This window comes from Ambystoma mexicanum, chromosome 7q, assembly GCF_040938575.1.
Source record: "Ambystoma mexicanum isolate Mex_15411 chromosome 7q, UKY_AmexF1_1, whole genome shotgun sequence".
NCBI classification, from domain to species: Eukaryota; Metazoa; Chordata; class Amphibia; order Caudata; family Ambystomatidae; genus Ambystoma; species Ambystoma mexicanum.
In genome coordinates, this window is record NC_090941.1 from 1,161,139,729 (window position 1) to 1,161,166,201 (window position 26,473).

At 47.0% G+C, this 26,473-nt stretch overlaps 1 long non-coding RNA gene across 1 annotated transcript; it reads left to right on the forward strand.

Moving 5' to 3' along the window:
* The first annotated feature begins 24,778 nt into the window (after nucleotides 1–24,778).
* On the forward strand, nucleotides 24,779–25,816 carry LOC138528299 (uncharacterized). Its single transcript, XR_011284114.1, has 3 exons — nucleotides 24,779–24,849; nucleotides 25,180–25,247; nucleotides 25,757–25,816. It is a non-coding gene; the product is annotated as an uncharacterized lncRNA (long non-coding RNA).
* The last annotated feature ends 657 nt before the right edge of the window (nucleotides 25,817–26,473 follow it).

Below are 26,473 nucleotides of genomic sequence, written 5' to 3' on the forward strand. Positions count from 1 at the left end.
CCATTCCATGGAATCCCGTAGGAATCCATGGAGAGATTTGCCAGGATTACCAGCTGTTCTTTGCTAGTTGGGGACCGATTTACCTCCAGCTCTTGGCTGGAGGTAAATCAGGTATCCTGCACCAGCAGACTTGTAGTTTGGCGGTGCAGGAAAAGTGGCTGTAATGGAATACCACCACTTTTCCTGCCACTTTTCCCACACCGCCAACCTTATAATGAGATCCATAGTCTGGGAACCAGCTCTTTACACAATCACTGTGTAATATAAGTGCAATAACTTCTGAGGCGAGCTGTCAACATGACATGATCTCTGTTTTCATCCATCCAATGACCCGACTCATCTCTAGAACTATTATCTGCAGAACCCCGGTCCTTCCCAGACAGAGGATCAGTTGTGTTTCATCTGTGTTCATAATAACGATAGACCACAGGCATGGACGAGCACAGCAGGAGGACTCATGTACAAAATTGAACTCCTTCTGTGATAACCATTGGTGTAGGTTCAAAAGGTTGCAACTGGTTCTGTACAACATCTGTCAGATAGCACAGCGAGTAGAGCGCTCACGGCGGGGCCAAACTCAGACTTTCATCCTTCCGAGGTTACGTGCATTAGTTGGTTAGAAGTTTGGAGACAAAGCAGAAATTTTCCAGATGTCCACCTGGTCAAAAGGAGGTATCATAAGTAAGGTGGACACAACTGCTGTTCTAAGCTTAAGTCCAAAGAAAAAGGAACTGTAAATCCTTAGAGTGACGAGGAGAAGTTATGTCATATCGATTTATACCACACACCGCTACCACCCAGGGGCAGTCTCCGGGCACTCACGTGGCTCTGCAAGAACGAGGACGAGGTTGGTTAGCGAGGGAAGAGTGATAGGATAGGTCCAGAACCAGGAGAAACTGGCGCTTATTTGTGGTGGCTTTCCGATGGTTGGTTGCGTGCACAGGGTTATTGTATCCATACGGGTAAGGTCCAATGCCTGGGTTGTTTCTATGTGACTGTTTGTTATGTAGCAGTGTGTCTGTGTGTTTTATGTGTACATTGGATGGTATTTCAGGTTGTGTGCACTGGCTTGTTGTATCGGTACGTGTAAGGTCCAATGCCTGGGTTGTTTCTCTGTGACTGCTTGTTATGTAGGAGTGTGTCTGTGTGTTCTATGTGTACATTGGATGGTATTTCAGGTTGTGTGCACTGGCTTGTTAGGTAAGGTCCAGTCTCCAGGTTTGTTGTTGTGAGCTTGCGTGTTAACATATTTATTTATTTATTTATACATTTATAAGGTGCCAGAGCGCGCGGGCATTAGGGCGCAGAGAACCGGAAGTTAATAGTTATAAAGAGGCAAAAAGCCATGACAAAAGAGAACAAGAAAGGCATGTTATTCAAATAGAAGGGTTTTCAATTTCTTTCTAAAATTCAGTAAATTTCATCCAACTGGAGTTGCTTGGGGAGTTCATTCCACTTTTTAGTTGCAAGCATAGACAAAGCTCTGCCCAGACCTCTTGTTCTTTTGCACTGGGGTACCAGCAAGGACGCCCCATCGCTTGACCCTGTAGTTCGCCCTGAGGAGTGAGGGGTTAGGCCCCCGTTCAGGTACACAGAGGCATTAAAATAAAGACATTTATGAGTCAGGGTCAGCACTTTAAACTGAATGCATGCTTTCACAGGTAGCCAATGTAGACTCCTTCTGTTTGCTGAAATGGGCTCATGTCTATCACTATCCGTACAGTATCATTTTTAAGCACCTGCAAGCGTCTCTGACCGTTAGTGCCAATGCTGACCATGAACACATTACAATAATCTACTCTAGGTGCTATAAGTGCGCGTACCAATGTAGCACAATTAGCCTTGGAGACATAAGGCTTAATCAATCTCAAATGTCTGAGGAAATATTGCGTTTTATTAGAGACTTTTGTAATGTGAGCATCCAAGTTTAAAGATGATTTGAATGAAACACTGAGGTTTTTAACCGTGCCCACCCCCTCAATGAGGTGTTGCTCGATCATGAAACCTTAATACTGACAATCCAGCTTCGCTCTGACCTGGGATGAGCCAAAGAGCATAAGCTCGGTTTTGCCAGCATTTAGGCACATGCCATTATTAGTCATCCAATTCTGGATTTTGGTGTATACCATGTTTATCCTCTCACAATCTCTGGTGTGAGAGCCGCTCATCTCGTGCATGAGCTGAGTGTCATCAGCGTAATTGGCAAAGTGGACTCCTAGTCCTTCCAGGAGATCACAGAAAGGGCGACAGAACACCTTAAAGAGGGAGGGAGACAAGCATGCACCCTGTGGTACTCCACATTTTAGCACTTCTTCAGATGAGATGAGAAAACATTACCCCAAACAATCGGAGAGACTCGGTTTGATGAGAACAAGCTTATCCAGGTAATAACTTTGGGTGAATAACTACCAGCACCTTTCATGTTCATCAAGAGTTTATCGTGGTCGACAAGGTCGTAGGCTGTTGACAAATCTCACAACATCAGCAGCCCCGCCCTGCACTCGTCCATAATACGTAGCATCTCTGATTGCATGTTCAACAAGACACTTTCCCTCCCAAAGCAGGCTCTGGAGCCCGACTTCTGGTGATGAAGCACTCCAGACGTCCCCAAAAAGGCCTGCAGTTGTGACGCAGCCACTTTATCCAGCACCCTAGGGGCTTTCAAGATAGGTCTAAAGTTCGAATATATTTTACGGTCCAGCCCAGATTCTTTTAGTAAATCGGTAACCAAGACCATCTTTAGGCCATTCAGAACTTGACAGTCTCTTAGACTAGCGTTGGTAAGACGCACAAGGAAAAGCATGCATAAATCCCTATTGGCAAGAATAATTCTAGTCGGTAGCATGTCCCCCAAACAGGTGGTGGGCCTCATTTCTTTTCAAAATGTTATCCAGGAATTCAGTGGATGTGTCAGAAAAGTAGAAAAGAGATGTATTACCAGAAGGGACTTTTTCTTCATCAGGATAGTTACCGGACAGCTCCGAGCTGCACAACTTATCAGCAATCAGAGCCTTTGCAGTGACTATTTTCTGTGCAAATGCTTGTTGAATGGCGTCGCAATCAAGAGTACGAGGGGAGCATTCTTGCAACCTAGCCTTAGGTTTCTTATGTTCCCTGAGAACTTGGAAAAGTTTCCCAGAATTATTTTCAGCCCGTGTTATTTGGTTATCAAAATAAGTTTTTTTAGCAAGTAGAATCACTGAGCGGAACTCCTTTTCTAATCGTTTCCATTTGGCTCTATTGGCCCGGGATTGATACTTCGCCCAGTCACGTTCTGCTTTCCTCGTTTCTCTTTTACGATATGATATGATATGATATGGTATTTGTAACGCGCCTATACACAGGTGTTTCAAGGCGCGACGAGGCAGGGAGGGAGGGAAACAAGGGGAAGACAGACAAACGATCCTACTAGGCCAGGTGTCATTCAGATCGCGCAAGTGCAGAGGTAAGGGGAAAAGGAGGAAGTGCAGGGGGAGGAGGTGGGGGGGAAGTGCAGTACAAGATAAGTAGCGTAAAAAATAATAAATAATAAATAATAAATAAAAAGGGCCAGCTGGTGGCAAGTGCGAGGTAAGTGCAGAGCAAGTGCTGGGAAGGGGGGCTGTAGGGATACAGTGACAGTCCCGCAGTGCAGAGGGGTTCCAGGGCATCAGTGCAAGTGGAGAGTGGCTGGGCCCAGGGCCGAGGCCGTTTAGAGAGGTCCAGTTGCAGGATCAGTGCAGTTTCAGTGAGAAATCCTGAAGAGCGTCGGAGAACCATTTCTGGTCATTAGATCTTTCTCTGACTCTCTCACAGGTCATAGTGGCAATGTAATTCAATAACTCCAGAAAACGCCTATTGTATTCCAGGACTTAGTTGTCAGGGGAATCTGAGTCCGAGGTACCTTGCCTAAGGATTGCTACGCAGAGTTCTAAATCTTTGTAACACATTTCTCTTGTAATTCCTACTTAGGGCAGCAGAAGAGTGTTTCTTTTTGTGGACTGTAGGAATCTGCAAAACCGTGGTATAGGTTGGGTATCCCAGTGGGCGTGTTCAATGTTTGGTGGTGAAGTGGAGGAATCAGGGGTGGGGTAGTTAGTACCTTGCCTGCTCTCTAAGTTCTTCTATGTGGCTAATCAACACAATCTAATTAGTGATATGCATATTTAATTGCAGTCTCTCTAAGTGTGTTGCGTGGCCAATCTTCACAGATCTATCTAAATGTGCTGCATGGTTAAACTTCACAGTCTAAGTGTGACGCGTTGCTAATCTTCAAAAATGTATCTAAAAGTGCTGTGTCGCTAAACTTCACAATCTAAAAGTGCTGCATGGCTAATATTCACAATTCTATTTAAGTGAGAAGCGTGGGTGGTCCGTGCAATTGCTAAATGCAGAGTGTGGCTACATGACACAATTGGGCTAACAGCAGAGATTTGCTATCTGGCACAAATAGGCTAAGAGCAGAATTTGGCTAGCTGGTGCAAATCTTTTGATCTCTCCCCCGCTTTTGACACGGTTAACCACAACATCCTGATCTCACGGTTTTGTGGCACGCTGAGAATCACAGGTCAGTCTCTGGCCTGGTTAATCTCTTTTCTCTCCAACCGCCCATCCCAGGTCGAACTTGGTGCATTTCTCTCGACTATCACCCTCTCAACCTGTGGCATTCCCCAGGGTTCTAACCTATCCCCCTGGCTTTTCAATGTCTACATGGCCACTCTGGCATGTGTGATTGCCACTTTCACCTCTAATTTCAAGTGTTACGCAGATGACACCAACTATCCTTTAGGCTACTCTCAGCTGCCTCCTCCTCATCACTCATTTCTGACTGTCCGCTATCCAAGCATGGTGCACTGCAAACCACCTTTGTCTCAATGCCAGGAAAACTGAGATTGTTCGTATTGGGACCCCTGCCCCCGCTTTCCCCCTCTCACTCTGGCCGGGCTACCTTGGCCCCGTGCCCACCCCCACCTTTGAGGCCAAAAACCTTGGGGTCATCTTCAACTCCACTCTCTCTTTCTCCTCTAACATTTCTGACATTTCAAAAAAGTCTAACTTACAACTACACCTCTTCAGAGGCGCTTTATCTTTTCTCACTGTCCGCAGAGCCCTGGTTCTCTCTAGGCTGGACTGCTGCAACATCCTCTTCCTCAACCTCCCTGCTTCTTCCCTGCTCCCTCTGCAACTCATCCAGAACTGCAAGACTTATCCTTGGCCTCAAGCCCAGGGACCGCATCTCTCTGGTGCTGAAATCACTGTACTAGCTCCCAGTGGCTGCAAGGATCACATTCAAGACCCTCTGCATTGTCCAGAAGGCTTTCTGGGGCCTGGGACTTACTTACCTTCAATGGTGCCTTCCTAAATACTGGCCCTCCCGATCCCTCCACTCATCTACCTCCAACCTTCTGCAAGTGAGCAGGTTCTCCAAGCAGAGATTTGGAGGGAAATCTTTATTCAAAGCAGCGGCCTCCCTCTGTCTTGAGCCTGATATTCTCATGTTCCGGAGACTTCTCAAGACCTTTCTCTTATCCTCTTCCTTCTCTCTCACCCTACCCTGCTAACCTAGCTCTCTGCTCTTCCTTCTCTCCCTCCTTTCCCCACAGCTTACTGGCTGGTCGTCTGGCGCACCTCAGAGTCTCATCGGACCCAGGCGCCCCTGTCAGTTCTACCTGCACTTGCCTCAGGGCCTGACACCCCACCCACTCACTGCACTTGCAATAAAACCTTGAGAGCTTCTCTCTCCGCACTTCCCCAGTCACTACTGACTGGGTGCACTTGGTCCCATGCCCCTCCCTGTCCTGTCTGCACTTGAACGATCGGTGTAAGAGCTCTGCCGGATAATCGTTCTGTCTGTCCTTCCTTGTCTCTCCACTTAATGTGCACTTGAAAAAATCACAGAATCGCTGTCAAGCCCATTTGCTGTATCAAAACTGTTAAATGTACTTTATTCACTTAAATCTGCCTGTGCAGACCATTATCGTCTCAGAAATTCAAGGGCTCTGAGTGACTGTTGTTTTTTCCACCCCCCTTGAGCGCTTTGAAACACTTGTCTGTGTATAGGCGCTTTATAAATAAACATTGCCATTACCATTACCATATTAGTTAATCGGAGAGGTGTGGTTTTACACATAATAGGGTAAGTGCGAGATATGGCTGAGCAACACAAATGAGCTATAGGCAAAGTGCGGCTACCCTACACAATTAGAAAAAATGCAAAATATTATTACCGCAGACAAATAGGCTATATTTATAATAGGTAATAAGAGTGGTAGGGTTGTAATGGGGTACAGTAATGGCTGCACTCTCTGCCCACACCAGGCTTACCTTAAAAGTCTCTGCGACACATAAGTGATGCGTAAATTAGCAGGTTCAAGTGGCGCAAGAAGAGAGATGGAGCCTATATAGGGAGGGGTGAGATTGGACAGCCCATTCAAGAGGACTAGAAAGAACTATACGAGTGTGGAGGGGGGTGAGATTCTGGAGCTTTCTAGCATAGCTTGAGTTGCATGTTAGTGATTTTATAATATGCTCAAAGTTTGACAAGATAAATGGTGTCTCTCATAAGTGCCATCCCGGTGAGGTCAGTGTGCTGCTGCAGCAATTTTCTTGCTTTGCCCAGGTTTTCAGTAGACCAATATGTTATGTCCTGTGCACTAGGCTGAAGCGTAGCTTCCTTGTATTTTGCAGCGGGCCGAACACGTGATTGCCAGTTACTGCCTGTCCAGCGGCCAAGCGGCTGTTTTTTCCCATCGCCAATAAAGGCTTGTGCCACGCTGTGCCATCTTTATTTCTACGCTGGCAACTAATTGCCCCTGGGCATCAGCCGAAGGGCCCATGAATTGCAATGTGTCTTCGAGTATCAGTGACTTTGTTCATCAGGCAGCTGCTGTGGAACCCAGTTCGAAGTCATGGGCCTCACTTTGCCGCCACGTCACCCTCCTGAGTGGGAGTGACTACTGCACATGTGCCCCCTTACCTCTGTACAGGGACAGAGCTCTGTTCCTTTTTTGTGACAAAACAGGATGCCTCCTTCCTCTGGAGAAGCTCAGTGTGCAGCCCTCTCCACCCTGCTATGCCTCCCGCCCCAGTGCATGCCCATCACCAGCATCACAGAAGCGCCCAGGTGAACCTCTTGGCCTTCTCCTTCACTCCATGGGCTCATACACCCTTCAGTTGCTGAGCAGGTGCACGTGGATCTAGGTCACATGGCCTAAGCCCCACCCACCTGTCAATCACTGCTAAAATGTTGGTTCCTTCCTATTTTGCCACCCTTTCCCCCTACTTAAGCAGCCCTCCAGACTCTTTTCCTTTGCAGTTGGCGAGCAGGTGCAAGGGGATCTAGATCACAAGGCCTGAGCCCCAACCACCTTTTTAGCCCTGCCTCTTCCTTTCTGATCTTAACTCTTAGATCAAGGGCGTCTCTCGACCAGGCATCCAAAGTGAAGGGCAGATGAATAAAAGCGAAATTCCTTTTTGTACCTGTTCGGACTCGGAGGAGCCAGGGCCTGAACCACTGATCAGACAACAGGTAAGCACATGCCGACATGTGCTTTCTCCCTCCATCCCCAGGCAACACCAACATCAATGCCCTCCCCTAAGGCATGGACCCTCAACATACACTTAATCTACTGTCCCCCTTGGCCCACCCATGCCTTCGAGACTGAGGTCACGCAGGTCTTTGCCTCCAATTCCACACCCAAATCACAAGCCACCCTACTTGGGGACTTCAACCTAGAAATGAATGACTCCCTGGACACCAATGCCCTATCCCTTGCCAATACTCTTTCATTGCACGGTGTAACTCACAGAATCTGAGATCCTACCCATGTAAAAGGTTGCACGCTATGCTGGTTAGCAGACATTAACTGCACTAACATCATCACTTCCAACTCCCCCTGCCCCATGGACAGACCATCAACGCATCACATTCAACATCAACACCGTGATCAGCCCCAAATCCCCACCCACATAGCCCCAGTAGTTACCTCTAGAAAGAAAAAAAACATCACAGCTAATAACCTGCTCCCACTACTGCAACCTGTGCTACCTTCGCCCATGGCCGATTCCACAGACCCCACCACTATAAGCAGAATTTACAATGACACTATACTATTTGCTATAAATAAAATAGTTTGCTCACGACTCGCAAAACCAAACAACCCGCCCACCTCAACAAAAATTTAAGAACAACCAAGAGAGAAGCAGAAGCACTTTGGAAAAAAATACCCTCACCCAATAAAATAACTCTCTTTGACACAGCTTCCAAGGACTACAAGCTAAAGATACTTCAAACCAAAGCTGATATTTACAATGATAGATTTGCCAAAGCCAGCTCCAACACCAAGGAACTATTCCTTATCCTCAGGGAGTTAGAAACACCCATCCCTCCTCCCGAAAGCTGCAACAAAGATGCAAACTGGTGCGAGAACATTCAAAATGCCCCCCAAAACAAAATTAGTCACCTCCAATCTGCCATCGAAGCCAAAATAAACAACTTAGATAAGCTCCACACACCTTCTGTCACATCCACTCTCTCCCAAGGAGCTCCCCTTATTTGAATTCACTGAGGTCTCCATCGCAGAAGTTCTGAAAATAATTTGCAACCTAAAACCGTCCAGATGCCAAGGTGACCTATGCCCACCTACAGTCATCAAAGAATGTCCACCCCAACTAGCCACCTTCATCACCAACCTGATTAATGCCTCCTTCAAAGGTAACTGCGTACCATCTGACCTAAAAAAAAAAGCTTGTACTACCTCTTTTAAAAAAACCTACCCTGGACCCCAACACTCCCATTAACTACCGTCCCATTACCGCAGTTCCCTTTCTCCTAAATATTCTTACCTACAGATCCAGAACTACTTGGAAGAGAACAACGCCAGTTAGGTTTCCGCTCAAGACACGGGACGGAAACAGTATTACTGGATTTAAAAATCCAAATGGACAAACTGAGAGACAATGGGAAACTGGCTGTGCTTCTTCTTCTTCTAGACCTCTCTGCTGCCTACGATCTGATGGATCACAATATTCTCTATGAACACCTCTCATCAGCAGCGATCTTCTCCCGCAACGCCACACTCTGGATAAAATCTTTCTTCAGTGACAGAACTATGAATGTTTTCTCCCCTAAAGCTGAGGCAACCTCCCACCCCAGTTACTTGTGGAGTGCCACAAGGCTCCTGTGTGGCACCCACCATGTACAACATATTCACAAAGCCACTCTTTGACCGCCTGAAAGACCTGGGTGTCATCTACACCAACTAGGCAGATGACACAAAGTTCCTCATACCCATCTCAGGAGACCATGACACTGACACAGCCACCCTCAACGCCATCTTCCGAGTCATCCAAGACTGGATGGCACAACACGGTATTTGCCTGAACGATGACAATACCAAGCTGCTCATCATCGTTTCCCAACCCAAAATCACCAATCTCCATCCCCTCTTAAACCATTCATCATAGATGGACACACAATCAAAGTCTCTACAGAGGCAAAAAGGCTCGGCTTCCACCTAGACTCCTCACTTAACCTCAACAAACAAATACATTCTACCACCTCAGCAACCGCATACACATGCAACCTCATCAGAGCTTGCAGAAAATTCCTCTCCCTGGATAGCTGTCTCACACTGGCCAGATCTCTAGTCCTCACGCGCCTCGAGTATTGCAATGCTCTTTACCATGAAACAGAATATCAGAATGTTGCAGGTCCTACAAAACAACGCGCTCAACGTCTCCAGAGCAGTGCACATATCAGCCTCTAGTCACCAGGAACACTGGCTCCCAGTACAGGAATGTATCATGTTCAAGTCACTCACCCTCGTCCACAAATATTTCCACCAGACGGCTCCAGCCTACATGGCCAGTAGCTTCACGCTGACACAACGATCCAGACCCACCGGAGCAACCTATCAGCACTGCCTCACCACTCCTAGATTCAAGCTTCTAAAGGCCGGGGGTAGCCGTTTCCCCACGTTTGCCAGCAAACTTTGGAACACTCTACCTTTGTCACTCAGAGCCGTGGACACCTTCTGGATCTTCGGAAAACAACTTAAAATGCACCTCTTCACCAATAGCCCAGCCCAACAAAACTCTGTTCCCATATAGCTACACACCACTGCGCCCACAGACCTCTATGTTAGCTTGTCACTTTCATTCCTATTATTAAGCCCTTCTCCTACCATCTTTGTCTTGTAGTCCCTGTGCAATAACTATAACTCGTTTTTCTCACTCTCTGCCTGTAAAGACTGGAGTGGGGTGTCTGTACTTCCGCTCTCTATTTGGTAGAGGAGAGGCACAGAGGACCCCAGTCAAGATTCTCAATATTGGTACATGGTCGAGCAATCAAGGCCTAGCTTCTCAGGAGGTGATGCAGGCTGGTTCTTAAGTACAGTGTAGTCCCCAGGCACCCACAAAGGAATGTCCGCACACTGTATCGGTTAAAACACAGTCTTTATATAATTAATATTCAAGGTTATGTACACTATCACAACAACCCACTTTGTGCTCAGAAAATCAACAATGGTAAATATATACAGTTCTACAGTGGTATCACAAATATTATCAGATCTCATTAAAGTGCATCAACTATACTGTCAAAATGTCACACAGACCAACAAAGAGGAAACCAGCAGTAGAGAGAGGAAGGAAAGCAAGATGGTTGAACAATTGGCAGAATAATGGTCACTAGCATTAAACACAGCTCTGTGTGGAGATCCCCCCACCTGTGGAACCTGTAGAATAAAGATACAAGCCCACTCCATATATTGTTCACAATAGACTTCCCAATAGATCTGCAACCCCAAAGTACCTGGCGTTGTAATGTTCCTCGGCGGGGAATCAACGGCCCTTTCTGAGTGCCCTCCCTTTACATCGAACGTCTGACGGAGAACATGGTGAGTTACGACAGTGAAGTGGCAGCTTCATTCCTAGCAATGCTCGTTGACGGGGAAGCATAAAAGTCCTGCAAGGATGAGGCTTTCGGGGCACCTCGGTGTCGAAAGTTCTGGACCGCAAAGAGTTTGAAGAACTGTGGCCCAGCAAGGGCGTTGAGTCGTCTGCGTCTCTGTGGTTCTGTATTGGCGGGATACCCACCGGTGGATGCTCCTTGGCACGTTGATGGTCAGGCCTTCTCCAGCAGGATACAGCAGTGACGATGTGGAGAGCATCCTTGGATTAAATTAAGTTCTTAGGCAAAAGGGAGCATGGCGGCTACGGTCGGCGACGGCGGACACTCACAACAAGTTATGTGTATTGGGACAAGTACCCGGCCATTCAACACTCTGCACTGCATTCATACCGGTTTTGGGCAGGGTTGTCTCAGTCATTGTGTCAAACACCAGATACTAGACACCCACAACATAGAATGTGTATTCGTCACACACTCCATTCACCCAGGTCCCACCCACAGGCGTACCCACAACATACGTTCGTTGGGACCGCTCCAGCCATTCTGGTCAGCACTTCCCCACACTACCATATACAGAACTTCCACCCAACAGCCAGTCAGGGGGAAGGGACAGAGTCAGGGCTTCCCGGGACTTCGGGAAGATCAAGGTAACAGGCGATGGAAGGCAAGAGGCCATGGGGGACATCTTGTCTCCATCATGAATCTACCGATTCCAATGACAGGGCCTGGGCATCCCAAAATGGAGGACGCTCAGGGCACCAGTTAATTCAGCACAGAGCTGCCACCAGCCCGTACCCTGCTCTGTGGGCCACACTCAGTTGCCCGAAAACATACACTAGGGGCACAGGGTTGCACTCCTACCCATGGGTGCCATAAGGGTATCCCATGGGTCTGTTCACCAAAACCAAAGGAGAGAGCTGCACCGCCAGGAATCCCACATGAACTCCTGCGCAGAAAACACGGCAGAACACATGATAAAAAGCAGAAAAGGACAAGGATACGGAGGCCTTGTCCCTCCGATGCATTTACAACATCACAGTCACCACCCCGCCCCAGTCTGAGGTTAGGGTGCCTAATCTCCCACGAGATAGACACCCTCATCCAGATGGTCAACATACCTTCTGGAAAGGCAATCTGCATTATCGTGACTCTTCCCTGGTCTGTGCTCTCAGGTGAAGTCTATGCTAAAACATTCCTTTTCAACAGTAGCCCTCCTAAGTTCTCTACCCTTGAGTTGTCTGCTGATGAATATGATCGGATGTTCCCTCCCTTTGTCATCTAACTGGGACAAGGCAGCTCCAATTCCGGAGTCGCAGGCATCAGTTTGAAGGAAAAGGGCTTCCTGTAATGAGGCGCACACAACACAGGTGCCCTACACAGACTTTCTTTCAAGCCATTAACGGCCCTCTGAAAGTCTTCCGTCCAATTAACCTTCCTAGGCTGTTTGGGTGAAGTCAGAGCTGTCAGGGTTGCAGCTATGGTTCCATAGTCTGCCATGAAAATTGTCATGATGCCTACCTCCGGAGCACCAGGCCAGGCCCAGCACCCCCGGGAGCAGGCATCACGCCCCCAGGTAAAAGCCCAGCGGCCCCTTATAGGGGCTCTTTGGACTCTGTCCTGGCACCTTTGGTGCCAGGCTCATGTTGGACATCAGTCCTGGAGCCATAGGTGCCAGGCTCATAAGGGGAAGTGTTTGGTGCACTTACCTGATGCAGACCATGCTGCATACTCACCTGATGCAGACCATGCTGCATGAAGACCCAAGCCAAATGAGGCTTAGGAGGAACTATTTTTCTGAAGGAACTATTTTGTTACTTGGGTGGGGCTGTGGAAGAATACTTACCTGGGACTTCTTCCAAGGCTATTTAAGCCACGCCCGGACAGCCACACGTGCTTCGCGTTGTTCTGCAACCCAGCAGCTGAACGCTCACTGTGTCTGCTCCTGCACCTAGACTCCAGCCACGCCCGCCTCGAACCTGGAACACCTGTAAGGAAAGAAGAGAAGAGAAAGGTGAAAACCAAGAACTTATTCAAACTTCTTACCTGCATCCGGAATCTTCACGCCAGCATTCTTGAAGAGAGACTTCCATTTAAAAGCATCGTGTTGCTCGCTGCAGCACCGCGCTTCACTCACCTGTCCTCGAGACATCTCCCGGCTCCGTCGCGGCTGTCAGCACCGGTCGCCACATCTCTGCACCTAGGGGAGAGAAGAAGAGACAAAAGGTGAGCAGAGGGAACACAGGAGGAAAGCCGAATTTTCAGCCATAATACTTACCGGCTTTTCGTGCTGAACAATTCCACATTTCGGGTCGGCGCCGCTTCTTTGGCAGGTACTGCACCCCGGCCCCTATGGGGAAAGGACAAAAGACATTACTGGGGAATTATAAAGACATTTAGAGGGGTCGCCCTCATCACTAAGTCACCTGATTTTACCGTCGGCAATTTAACCCCTCAACGCATCGCCTTCGTTCTGCACCTGAAATAAAGGACAGATCACAGGTTAGGAAGACAACATTAAAAGAGGCTCACACTTGAACTTTTGAATCTTCATACTTACGGCGTATCGCTCCGAAAAGTCAAGTGGATTTTGCCAGCGCCATTCTGAAAACCAGTGAAGTAACTGGATGAACGCGCGCCCCTGCACCAGAAGCAGGATGGAGAGTTCATCCTTCCAAACCATAAGTTGAGCTTAAACCGAGGGTTTTGGAGGAAGTCAGAGAAGAACGAAGGGGGAAAAGGGGGGAGCAAGCACACTATTCTGCAGACAGTCAATTCCCCTTTCTCATCTGCAGAAGGATATTCCTACGGGCCAGACAAGCAAGATTGGGGGTCCTGTTCAATCGGTGGTCCGAGTTCTGCGCTTCACGCTTGAAGAGGCCACAGCAACCCAGACTAGACCAGCGCCTCTGTGGGAGCCAGGTGAGCGTTACAAAAATGTGGTAATACCCAGTGAGGCCCAAAAAGGCTCTCACCTGGGTTTGAGTAGTGGGAGTCTCCCAGTCAAATAGATCCTGTACCTTACTGGGGAGAGGTTGGATTTGACCCCCTCCTACCTCATGACCAAGATACGTGACTTTCCCCTGAGCCATCTAGCAGTTGGTGGCCTTGATAGTGAGGTTAGCCCTTTTCAAGGCCTGCAACATCTTATCCAGGTGTGTGAAATGCTCTTCCCAGGTAGAACTGTAGACGGCAATGTCGTCTAGGTAGGCGACACAAAAGGCCTCCAGCCCACTGAGTGCATGATTGACCAATCTCTGGAAGGTGGCAGGGGCAATCCTCAACCCAAAAGGCATGACCCTAAACTGGTAGAGTCACTCAGGTGTTGAGAACGCCATCTTTTCCTTGGCATGGGCCGTCAGAGCTATTTGCCAATAGCCTGAGGTAAGGTCAAAGGTGCTCACAAATTTGGTAGGACCTATGGTGTCCACGAGCTTATCAGCCCTGGGCAATGGGTGCACGTCAGTTTTGGTGAAGGCATTGACTTCTTGGTAGTCCACACAGAAGTTCCAATCCTTGTGACCTGCCCGGGAACTTGCCTTGGGGACAAGGACCACTGGACTGGACCAGGGACTGGTTGAGGGTTCAATAACACCCAGATCCAACATCTTGGTGACCTCAGGCTGGATGTGGTTCTTAACGGTATCTGACATACGGAAGCACCTGCTTTTGACAGGCACACTGTCACCAGTGTCAATTTTGTGCCTACACCACAGTGTAAGTGTTAGGCAGAAACCTGTGCAGTTCCCTCTGGGACCACTGCAAAACGTTTAAGTCTTCAGGAGTTAGCAGTAAACCCAACTGGTAGCAGTCTGCACCACCCAGATTTACCTGGTATATGTGGCTGAGCAGTCAGACTTCTCTCAAGACGAGTTAGGCCGTATTTGGAGTATACAGGATAGGGCAATTTACACAGTAGAACAAGCAGACACTGATCAGAGCTTGGGTGTAAAGATATATAATTATTTATTTAAAAACACATCTATGGAAAACACACTGGCACTAATATGGCAAACCACTTCAATCACAGTTACTATAAGTAGATATCAATCCCCTAACAATATTTCGACAAGTCTAGGTTCAACGGCACCACTTATTTGCAGACAGAGGTGAGTGCTTAACCTAGATGGCACTCTAGTATTCGTTAGAAAGGGAGAGAAAAAGGCAGGGTATGAAACCAACTCAGTACCAACACTTTTACGAAACAAATGCAAGGCAAGCAAGGCAGGGTCTACTGTAAATCACAAAGTTCAGAGGCCAGGCCCACTCGTAGAGAGGCAAGGCGGTATGTCCCAAAAGTACCACAGTGGAAATGCACTTCAAGTCTTTGTAGCAAAATGTCACAGAAAGGTTGGACCAGTTTATAACAAAAGTTTAAGAAGGTCTGGAGGTGACCCAATGGAAAGGTAAGGATTTAAGACACCTCACGCTAACCGTTTCAAGGGAAGCCAGGCGGACACAGTACCTTGTGAGTGAAGAGGCAGTCCGGCGGGGGCAGTTGTTCTTGGTGGTGGATGCACCTGCTTTCTTGGTGGTGGATGCAAGTTGGGGCTTTGCCAGAAGATGAGATTATCTCGTCGTCGAGGAAAGTTGAAGATCGTTGCACCACCAGGGAAGAGACCAGCCGCGGAGTGCTCAATCACAAGGCACCACCTTTTGGTCGCGGTACAGTGGTTAGTGGCTATCCAGTTGCTGGGGTGCTCAGCACGGGCAATTCGACCACTAGACGTCCTGGAAGCGAAGAAAAAGCAAGGGACTGGTTGTTCCCACCAGTCAGGGGAAGAAGACTCTCCAGCAGGGAGATCTCCTCTGTCGTTGGGAAGTGGTGAGTCGGTTCAGCAGGGCTCCACCGGAGGTGTCGTTGTTGCAGGTCGGCTCAGCTTTACCCTCATCGGATTCTTAGGTCCTGTGGTGACTTCCGAAGTTCCAGTCCCAAAAGCCCTGCTTTTATGCAGAAAACCCCCATTCATTCAGCCTAGCTGTCAATCAAACATGCTAATTTGTGAGAGGGGCGGCTCACCACTCGGGCCAATCACACAAGAGTGCGACTTGAGTTGGCAAGGCAACTCAGTCCAGGGTGCCTAAACCCCTCCCACACCTCCTGTGGTACCCAGACAGAATGGCCCCACTCTGGAGGGCTTCTGTGCAGAAGCCTGCCAAAAGTGGAACAAAGGGCTCAACCTTTGGTTTGAGTTACAGAGGCGAACACATACGCCATTTTAAAAACCGAGTTCTGGCAGAAAATACCAACCGGTGGATTTATTTAAGACAAATAAACCGGCGGTATTTTAGAGACTAATGTGAAAAAGTATTAGCCTCGAACAATGGGAAGAATCCCATAGGGATATATTTGCGGTCGAATATAAAAAGTAGTATCCACTGCCACCAGCCAAAACTCGACGAGGGGGACGGGACAGTGCCCCCTCGAACAACAGACCCAGGGGTAATCGAATTACCTCTACCAGTACGTCCACAATAGGATGGTGTGTCCTAGTTCTGTTAGTAAATTTAGGTCTAGTAAAGCCAATGGTAACTTTACATGCCCTGGGAGACAGTAGTCAGTCCCAGGGTATGGAGTCTATGGTGGGGATCCTCTAGGACACCCCAGTGTTACGGCACGGAGGGTGCGGTGTAACACACATAGCAAAACACATGAGGACCTATGGAGTAAAAGACCCCATAGCCCATAGATCACATGGACATTCAAAGAAATCAACCACAATCATGTCCAAGAGTGGGAGGAAAAGAGTCTCACTCTTGGCAGGATGAAAAAAACAAACTCCAGAAATCCAGCAAAGCTGCTGGGGGACTCACTAGGTTAAGAAATTTAGCCTAAACAGAGAATTCTCCCTAACAGTAAGGTCTGGTGTCAGTGAAAACAGAGAGACATACTGTGGGAGCAAAGCCCTGCAGGCCTTCTGGTGCTCTGTCGTCAGATCGGGAGAGAGATGTACTCCCTCCAGAGCGCCATCCTGAGGGATGCTATGCAGCAAATCATGAAGGGGCTCACTCTCATCCTCTTCTTGCTCTGAAGCTAGCAAGAGACATGAGACTTCAGATCGCCTGTGGAAAGGCTTGAGCCTGTTAACATGGAATACCTGAGGGGCTACCCCGAGGCTCCCATGTCCACCAGATAATTGACCTCGCCCACCTTGGAGATTATCCTGAAGGGTCCAGTCCATTTATCTGCCAATGCCCGAGGCTTGGTAGGCTCCATCATGTGGACCTCCTGTCCCGGAGTCCAATCCACTTGCGATGCTTTAAGGTCATGCCAGTATTTATTCAATTCCTGGCTGGCCTTGAGATTCGCTGTTGCCTGACCCATCATCTGTGTCATCCTCCATCTGAGTCCTAACACATAGTCCCCCACTTGCTTGGCAGGACCTGGAGGGGTGGCCTCCAAACCTTCTCTTATTAAGGCAGGGGGCCCCCTCAAGGGATGTCCAAAGAGTAACTCAACGGGGCTGAAACCAACACCCTTTTGAGGTACCTCTCTGTATGCAAACAGCAGGCATGGCAGTAGAAGATCCCACTTCTTCCCTAGGGGCTCTTCCAAAGTGCCTAGCATGCCCTTGAGAGTTTTATTAAATCTCTCAATCAGACCATTGGCCTGGGGGTGGTAAGAAGTGGAGAACTTGTAGGTTACACCACACTCTTTCCACATGGTTTTCATGTAACTAGACATCAAGTTGGATCCTTGGTCAGAGACAACCTCCTTAAGGAATCCAACACGGGTGAAAATGCACAAGAGAGCCCTGGCAACCACCTTGGCAGTAATAGTCCGAAGGGGTATAGCCTTAGGGTACCTGGTGGCATGATCGACCATGAAGAGGATGATCTTTTGCGATCTGAATGACACTTGGCCTAGTAGGATCGTTGTCTGTCCTCCCTTTGTCCCCCCCTTGCTTCATCACGCCTTGAAACACTTGTGTATAGGCCTGTTATAAATGCCATATCATATCATATCGATCATATCATGAACCAATGTCCACCTGACGTGGGAGGATCAAGGGGACCGACAATGTTGATGCTCACCTTCTCAAACGGTGTGCCAACCACTGGCAATGGCTGAAGTGGGGCAATGACACTGCCTCCAGTCTTGCCAGACAATTGACAAGCTGGGCAGGTCCTACAGTGGGACTCCACTTCTACTCCCATCCGAGGCCAGTAGAAATGGGCAGAGAGCCTCTGCTTAGTCTTCTTTGTTCCAAGATGACCAGCCAAGGGCACCTCATGCGCCAACTGCAGTAGGAAGGGCCTGTAAACCTGGGGTACCACCAACCTCTTGAGGGCACCAGGTTCAGGCTTAGTGGGCTCACTAACAAGGAGCTCACCCTCCCAATAAATCCGGAATGTCCTAGGCACTTCTTCTTGTGCCTGGGACAGGGCCTGTTTCCTCAGACCCTCGAGAGAGTGGCACTCTCTCTGTCGATTACAGAAGTCTGCCTGGGAGGGTTCCCCTTCAGTTTACAAGCATTGAAGGTCGGGATAATCCTCCGGGTTGAGAGCCTCTCCCACAGGAAAGTCTTCTGGTTCTTCTCCCACAGGAGTTGAGACGGGATTCACCACTGGACCCAGCCCGTCCAGGACATGGATCCTAATTGGTGCTGTTGGAACAGCAGGAAGAGCACGGGCTCCCTCCCCAGAGGTGGCCTTCTAGTCTTCCGTTTCCTTCGTGCCTTGGGTTTCCCCGTCGGCAAGGATACCGGGTCACAGCCGGACCCTATGTGACTTGTGATCGGGTGACCGTCACAGCAGCCATGGGTAGACCATCCGTGATCATCCCCAACTCGACCAAATCGTTTCCTAACAAAATGTTCGCAGTCACGTTGTCCTGAACCAGGACAGGAAGCTTTGCTGTCTTGTCCCCAATCGTAATGTTGACTAAGGCTACAGGCAATAATTTGGAAGACGCTCCAGCTAACCTGGTGGTTCTCAGAGGAGCACCTACATAGCCCTCTGGCTTGAGCAGATGCTGTTCACCACTGTCATGCTTGCCCCAGTGTCTCTCAAACCAGTAGAAGGCTGGCATTCAAGAGGACACTTCTCAAAAACATATGAGTGTTCTGTGGGATAGTCACCAGTACTTCTGCGTACTGGTCCCAGGCCCCAAGGGACACTAAGAAAATCTCTACGGGAGCACCAAAGGTGATCCCAGGAGGAGGGGAGGATAGTGGCCTTCAACTCAGGTATGGAGTTGGGGTATGTCATGCTGAAAGCCTGGACTCCAAGTGCCTTACCCTTACACTTGGTGTCACCCCTTCGGTAATCCAGAGCCCCACAATCCCAACAAGTGCCAGGAGTACGGGGTATGGTACTGGAACCACTGGGACCCTGCTTTGCAGCAGGATGACCACTACTCTTACTCCCACCTGCAACAGACTTATCCCCACTAGGTTTTTGGGTCTTCGGAGAGGAAGGCTTTGGTTTACCCGACTGTGACTGCTTTTGGGACTCCTCAGCTTTCTGAAAGGCCCCCTTTTCTTTGTCCTTGTCCTTCCCACTGGAGTCCTTAGGGGACACCCGGTGGGAGACCCACTTGTCAGCCAGCCTAGCCAGCTTAAAGGTGTCCAAAATGTTCTGGTCAGCAACATACTGATGTAGCTCCGGTGAACAGGCTTCCAAAAAATGCTCAAAAAACAAGAGGTGAGACAATTCAACAAAAGTTTTCACTTTGTAACCATCAATCCACCCCATCATGTTCATGTGCACAGCACTCACCCAGTCAATCCAAGACACATTCTCTTGTTTCTTAAAATCCTCGAACCGTTTAAGGTATTGGGTAGGTGTCTTGCCAAACCTGGCAATTAAAGCAGACTTCATTTACCCATACTGACCACTTTCTTCCAAACTGAGTTTCAGAATACAGTCATATCCAGTTTCAGGCAATCTGCTTAACTGACATTAGCCCAATCTCTCTTATCAACATCGTGAATTGCACAAGCCATTTGAAATGCTTCAATCCATTGGAGGATATCAGAACCCTCCGCATACACACCAACCAAATATTTCATAAAGTTGGTGGCTGGGGACCTGACACTCGCAACTGGTTTTGCTGAAGTCTCCACTCAAGCTTTCTCTAACTCGATTTGCTGACATTCAGTGTCCTTGTCTTTGAGTTCAAGATCCCTATTCAAAAGTTCCACTTGCTGTGCCAGCTCCTCTTTCCTAAGATCAGCACCTATTTCCAACTTGCGATATTCAGAGGCCAATTTCATCCTTAATAACTCAAGCTCCAAGGAATTGCTGGGTTTCGGAACAGAGGTAGCAGGAATGGTGGCATTCCCAGAATCAGATTCAGTGGCAACCCTCGGGGTAGAGTCCTCATTGGTTGCATCCCCCCTTCAAGAGTTTCACAATCAGTCTGGTAGTCCACCAGGGCAGCTATCAGCTCAGCCCTAGACTTATCCACAAAGTCTAACTCCAGGGCGTCACAAGCCCTCTGGAGAGCCTCTAAGCTCATCCTAGTCAATTTACCATTTGCAATAGACTCCATTGCTTGTAATGCAGTTATCTTGTAAACAACTAAACCTCAAGTTAACAAAGTGCAGATATTTCATAAGTGGCATGGTTATACACTGATTCTTAAAACCATAAGCATCCCACCGCTGCCACCAGTGTAAAGACTGGAGTGGGGTATCTGTACTTCTGCTCTCTATATGGTAGAGGAGAGGCACAGAGTACCTCAGCCAAGATTCTCAATATTGGTACGTGGTCGAGCAATCAAGGCCTAGCTTCTCAGGAGTTGATGCAGGCTGGTTCTTAAGTACAGTGTAGTCCCCAAGCACCCACAAAGGAATGTCAGCACACTGTATCGGTTAAAACACAGTCTTTATATAATTAATATTCAAGGTTATGTACACTATCACAACAACCCACTTTGTGCTCAGAATATCAACAATGGTAAATATATACAGTTCTACAGTGGTACCACAAATATTATCAGATCTCATTAAAGTGCATCAACTATACTGTCAAAATGTCACACAGACTAATAAAGAGGAAACCAGCAGTAGAGAGAGGAAGGTAAGCAAGATGGTTGAACAATTGGCAGAATACTGGTCACTACCATTAAACACAGCTCTGTGTGGAGATCCCCCCACCTGGGCAACCTGTAGAATAAAGATACAAGCCCAGCCCATATATTGTTCACAATAGACTTCCCAATAGATCTGCAACCCCAAAGTACCTGGCGTTGTAGCGTTCCTCGGCGGGGAATCAAAGGGCCTTCTTGGCTGCCCTCCCTTTAAAACAGGAGTCACGGGTCATCGAACGGCCGACGGAGGACAGGGTGAGCTACGACAGTGAAGTGGCAGCTTCATTCCTAGCAATGCTCGTTGACAGGGAAGCATGAAAGTACTGCAAGGATGAGGCGTTCGGGGCACCTCGGTGTCGAAAGTTCTGGACCGCAAAGAGTTTGAAGAACTGTGGCCCAGCAAGGGTGTTGTGTCGTCTGCGTCTCTGTGGTCCTGGGTTGGTGGGAAACCCACCGGTGGATGCTCCTTGGCACGTTGACGGTCAGGCCTTCTCCAGCAGGATACAGCAGTGACGATGCAGACAAGAGCGTCCTTGGATTAATTGAAGTTCTTAGGCAAACAGGAGCATGGAGGCTACGGTCGGCGACAGTGGTTTTCGACAGTGGCAGACAACAGTCCGGGCGTTTCTCCTTGGGATTCCGCAGCAGTCCCCATCTCGGGTCGGCAGCCTGTCGAAGGTCTGTCTACCAGGGAGCTTTGGCAAAGATCAGCTGGTGCACGATGGTCCCTCGTAGCTCGGGAAGAGGGCGCCTAACCAGATCCCCTCTGGGTCACTCTTTGGAGATACAGCAGCTTTCAGATTGTGAAGGAGAGCAACAGCAATTCTTCTCATCCAGCAGGGGTCCAAGGTCGAGCTTCATTTACTCCAGTTACTCGTCGTAGTGGACTTCAGCTTCTGAACACGATTCCTAGCAGTGAGAGGTCCCCAGATATACTGATCTCCCATTCATTCCGCTGGGTCATACTCAAGCATCCAATCACGGCAAGGGGCATTCATGCAGGCAGGCAGCCAATCAGGCACCCAGTGCATTTAGGCCATCCACTTCTCTCCAGACACTCACAACAAGTTATGTGTATTGGGACAAGTACCCGGCCATTCAACACTCCGCACTACATTCATTCATACCAGTCTCGGGCAGGGCTGTCTCAGTCATTGTGTCAAACACCAGATATTAGACACCCACAACACGGTTTCAATGAGGTTCTACTGTCTCAATGTGGTAGAACAGGGACCGAATGCAGGGACACTAGAACAGGGTTCTGCTCTCCCTGCCTAAGTAAGTTGGGTGCAGTGTCACATGTACTGGTCCTCAGCAGGAGTCACCCCCCAATGTCCCCTGGAGGGGGACAAAGGGGGCAATATTATAGTCATGAATAGACAGGACTATCTAATCATGGCACATCAACACCTATCGACCCCAGACTGCTACGAGAAGCTACCGTCAAATCCGCAGACAAATATTGTTTCCGAACTACAACAAATGATCAACCATTGGCACCAACAAAGTAACATAACAGATGAAGAGAAACAATACCTGCACATCCAACATCCACGCATGCCAATGATAAATTTCTTGCCGAAGGTGCACAACGCTTATCAACATATACCAGAGGGAAGGTCAATTGCAAGTGGCAATGGAGGACCCACAGAAAACATATCCGAATACATGGATAACCTTCTAAGTCCAGCGGTACTGAAATTAAAGTCATATTTGAAAGATACTACTCATACAATACTGATCCTGAACGACATTCAGTGGAAACCAGAATATATCCTTGCATCACTTGATGTTCGAGCACTATATGCATCAATTCAACACCATTTAGCCATTCAAACTATAGATTATGTGTACAAAGATACCAGCGCATCGCATTTTCAGCAAATACATATGCTAAAAGAAATGTTGAAAGCAACACTTGAATTGAATGTGTTCATGTTCGATGGCAATTACTACCACCAACGCCAGGGAGTGTCAATGGGTACAAAATACGACACAGCATTAGCCAATTTATTCATGGGGTTGCTGGAAGATGACATGGTCTACACTGACAGTCAATATAGCAAGCATGTAGTTGTGTGGGCCCGCTATATTGATGATATCCTCCTGATCTGGAGAGGAGAAAAGGAACAACTAGAACAGTTCATAGAACGGATCAATAACAACACCTATGGAATCCAGTTCACCTTAGAAATTAACACCGTAACAATTAATTTTTTGGATCTCACAATTTACATAAAAAATAACCAAATATACACCAAAACATTCCGTAAACCAACAGAAGTGAATTCCACACTGTTTCCAACAAGTTGCCATCTACAGAGGTTCAAAGATAACATCCCAGCAGGAGAATTTATACGTGCAAGACGCAATTGTAAAGAACAATTGCAGTATGAAAAAGAATGTGACCAGCTCTTATTAAGATTCAAACAAAGAGGCTACAAGATCAAACACATCAACAAAGCAGCGGACAAAGCTTCAGTGATGAAACAGTCCGAAACCCAATGCAAAAAACAAGTCAGAGAGCCTCAATCTTAAAATGTCAGATTCATCACATCATATTCGTATGACCACTCCAAAAACAGGCATATATTAAACTGCAAATGGCACTTATTACAACTAGACCCACACGTAATGTCTTTCACTCAAAAGAAACCACAAATCGTGTTTTTACAAGAGCAAAAACATTAAGGAACTTTGTCAGTTCCTCACTGCTTCCGAGCACGAGCGAGAGACAAACATCAAACTGGCTAACACCAGACACTTTTGGATTCAGAAAATGTGGGACATGTTCCATGTGTCTATATGCCCATGCACCAGCAACCAAGTTTCAAGCTGACTGTGGAAACCATATGAACATCAAACAGAACATTAACTGCAGATCGAAGCATGTAGTGTATGCCATAATATGTGTTTGCCATAAAATATATATCGGAAGCACGATTTGCCAACTGCGGACACAATTTCGTGAACATTTAGCTGGTATTGGCAGCCAAAATCAGACTTTACCATTAGCCGTACACTGGCAACAAGAGCACCAAATGGCAGACAAAAAAGATATCAGATTCATCGGTTTGAAACAAGAAAGGCTTGGCAGGAGAGGTGGAAATCTTGAGATGGCACTACGACAATCAGAAGCCAGACTTATTTGTCACTTTTAAACCCTGAAATTTGGTTTGAATACCGATAGTGAAATGTACTGTTTTTTATGAGTATATTGAATGGACAATGGGGAATCAATTACAATTTCAACATATTCCAAGATTATGTGGGCAATGGAGACACACGTCCACATACAGAACATGAGATAGGCTATCACACTATTCACACAACCGATGATGTATCAGGGTTGACTTATTTAATTTTATGCCATTTTACTATTTTCAGGAATGCAAATATGCAAAGCATCATAAAAGGCCCTAGAAATAAGGCACCATTTAAACACATCAGGATGAGGAAATGGTCATGATCGCTGGTACCTCGACCATATATATGATTTCTTAGCTTTAATACAGTATTCCCTAAAAAACTGGGGGTAAACCTATTGAGTTACAAATACAGGCATATGAACAATTGTGCAGCGCTAATTCACATAGATAATTGTTAAATTATTCAACGTGATAATTCGGTGCAAAGAGTTGGAGAAACGTGATTAATTTGTATTTACTCTCCACATGACATTAGCAAATGATTTTACATATGTTAACATTCGATTTCAATCAGAATTACGAGCACAGCATTAAAACACATTTCACCATTATGTTGCATACTAGTTATCCCAAAAGATGGCCGACAGGATCATGAAAGAAAGGGCTGCATTGTTGCCATGGCGCCTGCCGACACACTAACTTCGAGGTCATTCCATAGTAGAAACTTCGAGTGAATGCAGGTTCATCCATAAGGCTTGGGAGCCCCGACCTGCACGGTAAGCGCTTTTCATTCATTTTGGACTTATAATAGCCATTACAAGAGCGTTTGCAATGTAATGCGTGAGAGAAAAGCAATGTGTGTATGCGTTTATATTCGACGAGAACAGACAGGCTGCATAATGTCCGTAAGAGGTTCAAATGCATTTGCAACAATACAGCAAGAGCGGCGAGGATCGTGCCTGTATAATAACACATAAGAGACTATACAGTCTGTGCAAGTTCCATAAGGGGAAATGAGCATGGATAAAATACCACAAATTAATCCAATCTTAACCAGCAATAAACTGTTTACAGCAATGGGTAATTAGAACTATCTCTTCCTTCAGGGATTTAACCCGGTTACTACGCCAAGAACAGACGGCAATTTATCCATCACGTTATATCAAGTAAACAGGTAACACCTTTACATAAAAGAGAGAATGGTGTTATGTGTTTTGCTTTTTGTTTCTTAGGGTTTTGGTTAATAGTACCTTGTGTCCTTGCTGACACACACAACTTATAGCCAAGTAATGCATACATTATCACTTGCAAATGAGGTTTACAAACTACACAAATAGTGCTATAGTAAAATCCAAACATGAGCTTGAGATATTACGAGAGTCCGCTATCCTTGATAGGAGTTCAAAAACATGTCAATAGTAAAGAAATGTGATTTGTAAACAGTCAAATATAATGTTTCTTATTTATTTTCATGTTTTCTTTTCTTTTTTTCTGTGCATATCTTTTTCCATAATTATCCTCCCCTTCACCCATCCCTTATCATCTCTGACTCTCAACAAACATGTGATATTAACAATATTTGTGTTGGCACAATGCTGAATGAAATGTTTATTATTTTTACTTTGATCATTTATGATGTTTATTTTACAATGCATCATGTTTAATTGTTCATTTACCTAACAGCACTGGTTTGAAAAAGGCACTTTTGTGTTGCCGAAAAACATGTGTTACCATGAAGGGCACATATTAACTTTGTTAATAAACCTTAATTTTGGAGATACCATTTGACCCAATCTGGCGCATTTGTATGAAGGAGAGTTCCTACACTATTTTATTTCTCTGTAGAGGTCGGGGTGTGTACCTCTATCGCTCCTGCCAAATGTAACACTTTTACTAATGTTACGAGAGTTTAACATCAGATCGCAGAATGTGAAAGTCGGTGTCAAACCACCCCATTTCTTGTGTTCATAAAGCAAAAAGAGCATTGGCAATGCTAACAGTTTGGGCATTTGTGTAGGCATGGGAAAGGCACTTCTGCGTTGGCATTAGCTGGCCGTTGATGGTGCCAGATGCAAAATGGTTTGAGTACCTGAGCAGCTAATAGCAGTGCCTGGTAAATGCCTAATACTTATACACAAGCCAAAACTGTTGGCTTTGCCAATGCTTGTTTTTAACAGGACTTCGGCGAAAGACACGCAGGGTGCTTTTAAATCGAGTGGCTGAAGGCAGACCTGATCAAGACATTTTTATTACACCAGTTCCGTGTTTACAACTCCATTGAAGTCATTAACTGTCAGAAGAGTTCTTTGAGAAAACACTTACAGTCACATTGATGGCAAAGTTTGATGGCAAGGCTTGTTTAAAGCTAGCTCAAAGAGTCCCAATGAGGAGGTGTTTTGG